The following is an 11,148-nucleotide window of genomic DNA, read 5'->3' on the forward strand; positions in this document are numbered from 1 at the left end:
ATTCCCGTGTTATCTCTGACATTGCTGAACGGAGCGCGGGTTGGACATCACAGTCACGTGATCGTCCTCCTCAACCTTCTTCCTCTTCTCTGTCTCACCAGGTCCTGACAGCTCGTTTGTGTAACAGTATAACTTTAAACCGTCCCCTCGCCCTGACACGGGCGCGAACCAGGGACCTTCTGCACACATCAACAACTGACACCCACGAAGCGTCGTTACCCATCGTTCCACAAAAGCCTTGCAGAGCAAGGTGCAACACTACTTCTAGGTTTCAGAGCAAGTGACGTAACTGATTGAAACGCTAGTACCCGCTAACTAGCTAGCCATTTCACATCCGTTACATTTGCAAGGGTACCACCACACACTGCACGCGGGACACAAGTCGGCAACACCAACTCCCTTCATCTAAAGGATGGCAGAATTACTTATAACAAATTACTTAAAAATATAATTTTAACAGCCTCAACCACATTTAGAAAAGTCACCTGTACTAACAGTGTTCTGTTTCTTGATACAGTAGCTCACTAGCTTGTGTTACAGTATGACTAGTGCAAATATATTTGGCTGCCTTGTACCCACACCCCACAGTGACTTCTAGTTCTGTCATTCCCGCCTGTTATTTGTTCTCCCAAGTAGGTAGAGAAGTAAAACATCTAAGGTAATTACCTAAAAATATGACTCTGAACCCAGCCCTTGGTGTATAAGACGTGAGCCCAAGGTATACATTATGTACGCCAAAATCCACAACACTAAAGTAAACATAATTAGCTATGGATCTCTAGACATATTCAAGCGCCATCATAAAGAATAAACATATCTAATGGGTTGCACTTCTGTATTAGTGGATCCTGATAGCGCGCAACCTGTTGGTGCTAGTCCTTATCAAAGAGTTCGTCCGCAAGGTGTAGCCTACGCGATCTACTCAACTATTCTCGCTCATAATGCTCCCGGTGCTAATATAGTTTTTAGATTGACACTTGGGTTACCCTTTCCACCGTGTTAATAAATAGCTCTCCAAACAACACCCTTTAGAATGGAATGAACGTGTAAGCATGAATGTCATAGGAAGGCGACCAATAGCAAGTCCCTCTCTGACAACATTGCTTGCATTCTATATGATCCCGCGACTATTCCTCTTGTGTTTTCTTCCCTCACCTCGCGTCTCTCATGTTAGGTTGAGGAGTGAATGATTGTTAGAGTCTTCCAATCCTTAGATGTGTCGCCGCCCGGTATGCCAAAGACCATTCACTAGGTCTTTACGTCCAAAACACCAATTACCCAAGCTCTGTGGGTGCGAGTCGCTCGTCTCGTTGCTGATTATTATCTACATGCAGACGTATCAAAGTTCAAAGGAGTACTGCCTTTATGATAACTACTCTCCGGCTAGATGGATTTCTGAGAGTTCAGGCGCACCTGCGACAAACTCGTAGACCCTTGACCTTAGTTACCAAATAGGCAGAAAGCCCTGTCGCGTAAGGAAGAAAGGTAAGAAAATTGAATCACCCTGAATGTGTCTGTGAATGTGAATATTTCTTAGTGCAGGTCCTCCGTCCGTATTAGGTTGCTTCTGTATAATTTCATTGGTTCGTATTTTATGAGTCCTATAGATACAAGGCAAACATAGACATCAGTATCTTCCTTTGAATATAATATCAATACCCTCTCCCCTTACACTCTGTGGAGACCATTGATGAATATGGGAGCGAGAATCCATGTAATAACAGTCAGACCTTCGTAAATCACGGGACATGTAACAAGAAACCTCTTGGATAAGATGATCACTGTGGGGTGGGGTACAAACGGCAGCCAAGTATGTCTTGCCACTAGTCATACCATGTAACCCACCCAAGCAAGTTGGCTACCCCTAGACTTAATCAAGAAAATCCATGGACACTGTCTCCAGCTACAGTAGCATCCTTTTTACCCGTAAATAATATCGATAGGCGTTGTGGTCTGTGTAATTGTTAGTACTCTTTTAAATGCTATACCTTTCTTACTCAAACATAGCCTTTCTGCCCAATGCTAACAGAATAGCGGAAGGTGAGTTGGCCGATAGGTGAATTCCACCGCACCCACTCGAATAGAGGATACATCTACTGTCCCCGCCCGTATTTAGCCAATCTCGCCGAGGCGAGCTTGGTGTGTTTGGTCCTCGCAGGTAACCCTCTGAAAATAGGTACATGATAGATAACTGCCGGTCATGCTAAATTTCTGCCCGTGTATGGCTTGGACTTACTGAGAGCGCTGCTTTGTTCACACACTTCCCAATGTTATCTTAATCCGACCTGCCTCCTGAACCTGGAAAAGTAGTGTTGCACCCTTGCTTGCAAAGGCTTTTTGTGGAAACGAATTGGACCATTTCAAGTTTTGGATGAGCCAGTGTGTGATAAAGGCTGGCCACTTTCAGTAGCCTAACCCGTAAACGCCGCCTTTTTCTTTTGTAGCGACAACGAATCCGATGTAGCAAAACACACAGCGGATCTCAGTCTCGTATGGTACAGATACTGGACTGAGCAATGCGAACGGTCCCTCGTAAGGTAATACAAGCGAGCCCCGTGTCAGGTTAATCCTTTTAGAGATGGATCGAGGTGCATCTCCGACCTGTTCAGTTGTAAAGTTATTACTGTTCACAAACGAGCTGTCAGACTGGGAGGACAGCAGAAGAAGAGTATAAGTAAGAGTGAGGAGGACGATTGACACCGAAGGGATGCACCTGGGTGGATGTCCAACCCGGTTCCATCAGGGTCACATCGTCATAGTGAGTATACGGACGTGCAGATGGTATCGCTGAGAAATCCTGCTCGCTTTCACTTTCCACCGCACGCTGACGCACAAACATCAGTCTGAGAACCGTATCTGCGCGGTCTGCAGCGACCCTATGTCTCACTCATCTTCAGGTGTCTGAGCGACCAGTGACCTCATCAATTGGTTGCATGAGCGACGCCTGACTCCTCAAGGTCTGACGGCCCTCCCTGACCCCTCAAAAGGTAGCCTCTAGGATCCTGTCCCTCTAGGATTGCGCAGACCCCTCAGATCTGAGTGAAACAGGCACCTCACCACTGCAGGCTCTGCACCGGGGCCCACTCTTCCCTTCCAGTGTGTGCCGTACACGTTAACCTCCTCCTACGTCTCATATCTAAAGACTACTTACGCGCCACGTAGTAGACGCGCATCGAACGAGTCTGAATCCCGGGCTCTGACCTGTGATGATCCCTTGACCTCTGCTTTCACACATGCTACTGATGGATCGCTCACCTCTCCCAGGTTCTTGTATGACCTCTATGACTTTGCCTCGGGTTGGTGTTGAGATGACCTAGTACTAATGAGTGGCACTCACAAATTTACGAAAAAATTTGGTGGTGACAATGACTGAGTACATGGCTTAACGTGCGCTTTCCCATTCTTTTGTCATATGTCGTTCAATTTTTGTCTAATTTAACGCAGTCTATACGCCCACACTCTGTGACACGACCTTTTCAATAGAGCTGATTGTTTTGAGATATAAAAAGTCTCTGCCTAGACGCCTATATCCATAAAACTTCATCACTCGAGTCATAAGTATACCAATACGACAGTGAAAACTCCAACAAAATAAGGAAGCCGACCCGGCCACGGTACGCTCGCCTACAGAACAAAGAGTCCTCGCGATAGTCGGTAGCCGTCAACAGGCTCCGGAGTCTAAGGAACAAAATAGATTAAGAAGTTACACTAGCCGTAGGCCAAATCAAATAAGTGCTCCTCCCTAGTCCCGTGAGCGACAGTCACTACTGAGTCAAATTCTCAATACCAACACTAATTCGGGCTATGTCATTGCCTATTATCGAGAACCACGCTGTGTATGAAACCTTCAATTTAATCAATGTGTTTTATTCGAAAAACTCCAATCAATTTCACGAGTGCTAAGATAAGACAATACTATATATTGGATTATTTTTCATCTCTCTCCGTCTAGTGTGTCAAACACTACAGAGCAATCTATCTTTGTCCGGCGACCAATTTTGCTGTTTAACAATTGTGTGTTAGCTATGAAGATAAGTGTAAAAAACATTTACTTCTACTGGAGCTCAGCTTTTGGTATTACAGTCTCTAGTATTCATCGAATAATTTATCCAAACAGATAATCCAATAGTTTCGCATTCCATTACCTCTGCTGTTGTCAAACTCGTGCTCTTCCTAGCGCATGCTCTAGCACTCTAATATACCTCATGATAATAGTAACACGATTAATGTAAATACGTATACTGTGATCGCCGCGTTATAAGATTTACTTACACTATAGCAGATCACAAAATCAGCTAACAATCCACACTTTCATTCACTATACTCGCATCTCTAGATAGTCCAATATAGCACAACTATAGCATGTCTGGCCGTGTTAGTTTATATTGAACCTGCCTTCCTAACGTAATAATCCCCGTACGACTTGTAAAAGAACATCTTGCCGCTCGAGAGCACCCTTACCTGCCGATCTATAAATGAAGTCTCCGTAATCTAGCATGGCTTGGATCGTCATCTGAATCAGGGTTAATGTGGCAGCTGGGGTAAAAGAGGAGCGACTACGATAGAGGAAACCAAGTCTAGATTTAACCTTAGCCTGCAGCTTTGATATCTGCTGAGAGAAGAACAGTGTACCGTCTAGCCATACTCCCAGGTACTAGAATGAGGTGACTACCTCAAGCTCTAAAACCTCAGAGGTACAGTAGTAATCACACTGGTGGGGAGAGGGGAATTCTTCTTACCAAACCACATGACCTTTGTTTTGGAGGTTTTCAGAACAAGGTTAAGGGCAGAGAAAGCTTGTTGGGCACTAAGAAAGCTTTGTTGTAGAGTGTTTAACACAAAATCCGGGGAGGGGCTAGCTGAGTATATGACTATCATCTGCATATAAATGGATGAGAGAGCTTCCTACTTCCTGAGCAATGTTGTTGATGTAAATTGAGAAGAGCGTGAGCAAATGTGCATCATTAACATTAACAAAGGGAGGGCAGAATTACATACTGTGTACTGTATAATGCACATCGGGAGAGATAGCTTGCTTCGTCATTAAAATACATGTCATTTAAATATAAAAGACAGGGGAGAATAGTCTTTCTTCATAATTCAGGTTTTTCGAAAGGCGATACAAAGTTAATTCTGACGAAGGAGTTGAGCAACTACACGCGATTTAACAGGATGTCCTATTATATTTTCTCACAAAAGTAGTGGGCCTTTATTAGCGGATCAAGCAGCATCAACAAAAACGTATGCACTACCTCCCACGTGTGACTACATTACCCAGAGTCATGTTTTTTAACACAAAAGAATTACAGGAAATACACATCCTCCTATAAATATGTCTGGTGGCTTGCCTCGTATGGATTCATGGATTCCAGGGTTAAGATATGATTCAAATGAAAGCCAACCCGTCGCAATTTACAAACAGATATTAAGTGGTTATTTGTTGAAATTATCTAGTCAAAAAGGTGTTGTTAATTTTCTTTGCCTACATAAAATAATTTTCTCACTGAGATAAGTTCATTCAGAAAGTATTCATACACCTCGACTTATTCCACATTTTGTTGTCTTACAGCCTGAATTGATAACGGATTAAAAAAAAAAAAATCTCTCAACCATCTACACACAATACCCCATAATGACAAAGTGAAAACATGTTATTTAATTTTTGGGGCAAATTTTGAGAAAATTAAATACAGAAATATCTCATTTAGATAAGCATTCTCACCCCTGAATCCATACATGTTAGAATCACCTTTGGCCAGCTGTGAGTCTTTCTGGGTAAGTATTGAAGAGCTTTGCACACCTGGATTGTACAATATTTGCACGTTATTCTTTTAAAAATTCTTCAAGCTCTGTCAAGTTGGTTGTTGATCATTGCTAGACTGCCATTTTCAAGTCTTGCCATAGATTGTCAAGACGGTTTAAGTCAAAACTGTAAGTACGCCACTCAGGAACATTCAGTGTCGTCTTGGTAAGCAACTCCAGTGTGTATTTGGCCTTGTATTTTAGGTTATTGTCCTGCTGAATGGTGAATTTGTCTACCAGTGTCTGTTGGAAAGCAGACTGAACCAGATTTTCCTCTAGGATATTTCCTGTGCTTAGCTCTATTCCATAAAATGTTTTTCTAAAACTCCCTAGTCCTTGCCAATAACTAGCATACCCATAACATGATGCAGCCACCCCCATACTTGAAAATCTGGAGAGGGGTACTCAGTAATGTGCTGTGTTGGATTTGCATTAAGTATTCAGGACATAATGTTTATTTATTTGCCACATTTTTTGTAGTTTTACTCTAGTGCCTTGTTGCAAACAGGATGCATGTTTTGGAATATTTTTATTATGTACAGGCTTCTTTCTTTTCACTCTGTTATTTAAGTTAGTATTGTTGTCACAACTTCCGCCAAAGTCGGTCCCTCTCCTTGTTAGGGGTTGTTCGGCGGTTCACGTCACCGGCCTTCTAGCCATCGCAATCCACTTTTCATTTTACATTTGTTTTGTCTTTGTTTTACAACACTGATTCAATTCCCAATTATGTTCATTATTTAACCCTCTGTTTTCCATGGTTTTCTTGTTTATTTTTTGGTCCTTTTGTGTGGGCTTGGTATTTTACTACATGGAATTGTATATTATTAAGTAAAGTTACTTTTTTACTCATCTCTTGCTGTCCTGCGCCTGACTCCTCTGCACCAGCTACACCAGACCGTTACAATTGTGAAGTAACCATAATGTTGTTTATCCATCCTCGGTTGACTCCTATAACAGCCATTAAACTCTGTAATATTTTAAAGTCACCATTGGCCTCATGGTGAAATCCCTGAGTTGTTTCCTTCCTCTCCGCCTACTGATTTAGGAAGGATGCCTGTATCTTTGTTGGACTGGGTGTTTTCATACACCATCCAAGTGTAATTAACTCTTGGAAATAGGGGGCGCCCTTTTCACTTCTGGATAAAATCGTGCCCAATTTAAACGGCCTCGTACTCTGTCCTAGATCATATGATATGCATATTAATATTACTATTTGGATAGAAAACACTCATCATAAATGTAGATGATATACAAGTTGTACACATTGATTTAGATATACCTCTCCTTAATGCAACCGCTGTGTCAGATTTTTTTTTAACTTTACGGAAAAAGCAAACCAATGCAATAATCTGAGACGGAGCTCAGAACAAGAGTCAAATTAGCCACCATGTTGGAGTCAACAGAAACCAGAAATTACATGATAAATATTCCTTACCTTTGATGATCTTCATCACAATGCACTCCCAGGAATCCCAGGTCACAATAAATGCTTGATTTGTTCGATAATGTCTGTTATTTATGTGCAATAGCTACTTTGGTTAGCGCATTTGGTAAACAATTCCAAAGTCACAAAGCGCGTTCACTAAACGTGACGAAATGTCCAAAGGTTCGTAACAGTCAGTAGAAACATGTCAAACGATGTATTGAACAATCTTTCGAATGTTGTTAACTTTGATATAGGGGGCAGATTTTCACTTTTGATGAATTGCGTGCCCATAGGGAACTGCCTCCTACTCTGTCCCAGATGCTAATATATGCATATTATTATTACTATTGGATAGAAAACACTCTGTTTAAAACTGTTTGAATGATGTCTGTGAGTATACAGAACTCATATGGCAGGCAAAAACCTGAGAGTTCCACTTCCTGTTTGGATTTTTTCTGAGGCTGGTAGATTTTCAACCAAGCTCCCATTGAAATTACAGCGAGATATGGATGAGTTTTCACTTCCTACGGCTTCCATTAGATGTCAACAGTCAATAGAACTTTGTCTGATGACTCTACTGTGAATGGGGGCCGAAGGAGACAGGAATGAGTAACCACTGCCATGAGGTGACCACGCTTTGACCAAGCGCGTTCACGTGAGAGGCAGCTCCGTTCCATCGCTCAACTGAAGTCAATGTAATTCTCCGGTTGGAACGTTATTCAAGATGTATGTTAAATTCTCTAGGATAGGTGGGACGGTAGCGTCCCACTTGGCCAAATCCAGAAAAAATGTAGCGCGCCAAATTCCAATATATTACTATAAAATCTATCTTCATGAAATCACACATGAAAGACACCAAAATTAAAGCTACACAATGTTGTGAATCCAGCACATGTCTGATTTCAAAAAGGATTTACGGGGAAAGCAACCAAACAATTATGTTAGCTCAGTACATAGCCACAGAAAAACACAGCCATTTTCCCAGCAAAAGATAGTATTAACAAAAAGCAGAAATAGAGATAAAATGAATCACTAACTTTTGAACATCTTCATCAGATGACACTCATATGACATGTTAACACAATACATTTATGTTTTGTTTCGATAATGTGCATATTTATATCCACAATCTCGGTTTACAGTGGCCATGTTCAGAAAAGTCCCCAAATATCCGGAGTAATTACAGAGAGCCACGTCAAATAACTGAAATACTCATCATAAACTTTGATGAAAGATACATGTTTTACATATAGTTAAAGATACATTTGTTCTTATGCAACTGCTGTGTCTGATTTAAAAAAAACTTTACAAAAAAGCACACCATGCAATAATCCGAGACGGAGCTCAGGAATCTGGTTGATACCCTCTTTAAATGGAGGATAGGATGGCAATGACAACACAGATAAAAAATCACTTCCAGGTTAGATTTCCTCAGGTCCGCCTGCAAAATACAGTTTTTGTTATACTCAGACATATTTGCAGTGAACAGTTTTTTGGAAACTTTGGAGTGTTTTCTATCCTAATCTGTAAATTATATTCATATTCTACGATCTGGGCCTGAGAAAATGTCCATTTACCTTGGGAACGTTATTTTAAGAAAAGAAAAAAAACTGACCCCGAGCGCTAAGAAGTTAAACTGCCAGCTACTCATCCCCAGAAGATAAGATACGCATATTATTATTATTAGTATATTTGGATAGAAAAAAACTCTGAAGTTTCTAAAACTGTTTTAATCATGTCTGTGAGTATAACATAACTTATTTAGCAGAAGAAACSCAGAGGACAAACTACCAACTTTTTGACAGCAGTGCACTTTGACATGTGCTTGACAAACAAATTATTTTCCCCTGAGCCTAAATCTTCACTTGTTAACCTTCGACAATTATTTTTCCCAGGAAACCTTAAATCCTCACTTTTTGACCTTCGATAGGATTGTTGGTAGAGCTGCAGAGAGTATTTGAAATTGCAACAATCCTTAGGTCACTGACTCACAGGAGGATAACTTTTTCTGTAGTTGTGCCAAGTGTTTGATGTTTGCCTAGTGTTTCCCCAAAACCGATTCTTTCCCTGACAGGGAACCGAAACTGGCCCGCGTCGGTGAGAGCGCCGAATCCTAACCACTAGACCACCAGGGAGAGAGCAAACGCCATTTTGCAGTGAGGGGGCTAAACAGCATTCTTTACCCTCGGCTCACTTTTTCTCTATCCCCAAACGCAACAACTTTTCATCCAAGCTACTCAATTCTGCCACCCAGCCATAAGAAGTTTTAATGAACATGCACCTGTGGAACGGTCGTTAAGACACTAACAGCTTACAGACGGTAGGCAAATAAGGTCACAGTTATGAAAACTTAGGACACTAAAGAGGCCTTTCTACTGACTCTGAAAAACACCAAAAGAAAGATTCCCAGTGTCCCTGCTCATCTGCGTAAACGTGCCTTAGTCATGCTGCAAGGAGGCATGAGGACTGCAGATGTGGCCAGGGCAATAAATTGCTATGTCCGTACTGTGAGACGCCTAAGACAGCGCTACAGGGAGACAGGACAGACAGCTGATCGTCCTCGCAGTGGCAAACCACGTGTAACAACACCTGCAAAGGATCGGTACATCCGAACATCACACCTGCGGTACAGGTACAGGATGGCAACAACAACTGCCCGAGTTACACCAGGAACACACGATCCCTCCATCAGTGCTCAGACTGTCCGCAATAGGCTGAGAGAGGCTGGACTGAGGGCTTGTAGGCCTGTTGTAAGGCAGGTCCTCACCAAACGTCACCGGCAACAATGTAGCCTATGGGCACAAACCCACCGTCGCTGGATGTTACGAGAAATATGTTCTCAATGTTCATAAACCACTTCAATTAAACTACTTAAATTAAACTACTTCAATTAAACTACTTCAATTAAACTACTCAGTCTGCAACCCAGAATTTGTAAGATACTGGTTGAATGAAACAGACGGAGGCCCAGCTATGATAGTCAAAATGTTTATTCACGAGAGCGCTGGTCCGTTGTACAAAACCATTCATTTTATACTGGCTTCTTACATTACATTTACATTTAAGTCATTTAGCAGACGCTCTTATCCAGAGCGACTTACAAATTGGTGCATTCACCTTATGATATCCAGTGGAACAACCACTTTACAATAGTGGATCTAACTCTTTTAAGGGGGAGGGGGGGGGGGTTAGAAGGATTACTTTATCCTATCCTAGGTATTCCTTAAAGAGGTGGGGTTTCAGGTGTCTCCGGAAGGTGGTGATTGACTCCGCTGACCTGGCGTCGTGAGGGAGTTTGTTCCACCATTGGGGTGCCAGAGCAGCGAACACCTTACGCACTTACATTCACACACAAACAGTAGATATCATACGCACATACATACACACGAAGAGTAGGTATCCTATGCACATACTGTATAAATACCCAGCCGACAAAGATTAGGGACCGTGAGAAGCACTCCCTGTCCTCTCTCAAGATTAGGGAGCACTCACTGCCCTCTCCCAAATCTCTCAGAGGCCCCTAGCAAGGTCGGCACCGAATTTTGCAGTCTGTGTTTAAGATACTATAAAGATTCATTGTACAGATATATTGTTTTACCCTAATTCTGACTAAAACGACACACATCATGAATTATACTTTTACTSACTAAGACTACACACATCATTAATAATAATTTTATGATTCTAATCAATTTCATAAAATTATATSGTTTCAGGGTGGAATATTCTAATCATTCATTTAAACATATAAATTCCATTCACACTGGACCAGACAGGACTGACAAAAAATGCTCTTCACTGACGAGTCACGGTTTTATCTCACCAGGGGTGATGGTCGGATTCGAGTTTATCGTCGAAGGAATGAGCGTTACACCGAGGCCTGTACTCTGGAGCGGGATCGATTTGGAGGTGGAGGGTCC

The sequence above is a fragment of the Salvelinus sp. IW2-2015 genome, unplaced genomic scaffold (genome assembly GCF_002910315.2).
Source record: "Salvelinus sp. IW2-2015 unplaced genomic scaffold, ASM291031v2 Un_scaffold2290, whole genome shotgun sequence".
NCBI classification, from domain to species: Eukaryota; Metazoa; Chordata; class Actinopteri; order Salmoniformes; family Salmonidae; genus Salvelinus; species Salvelinus sp. IW2-2015.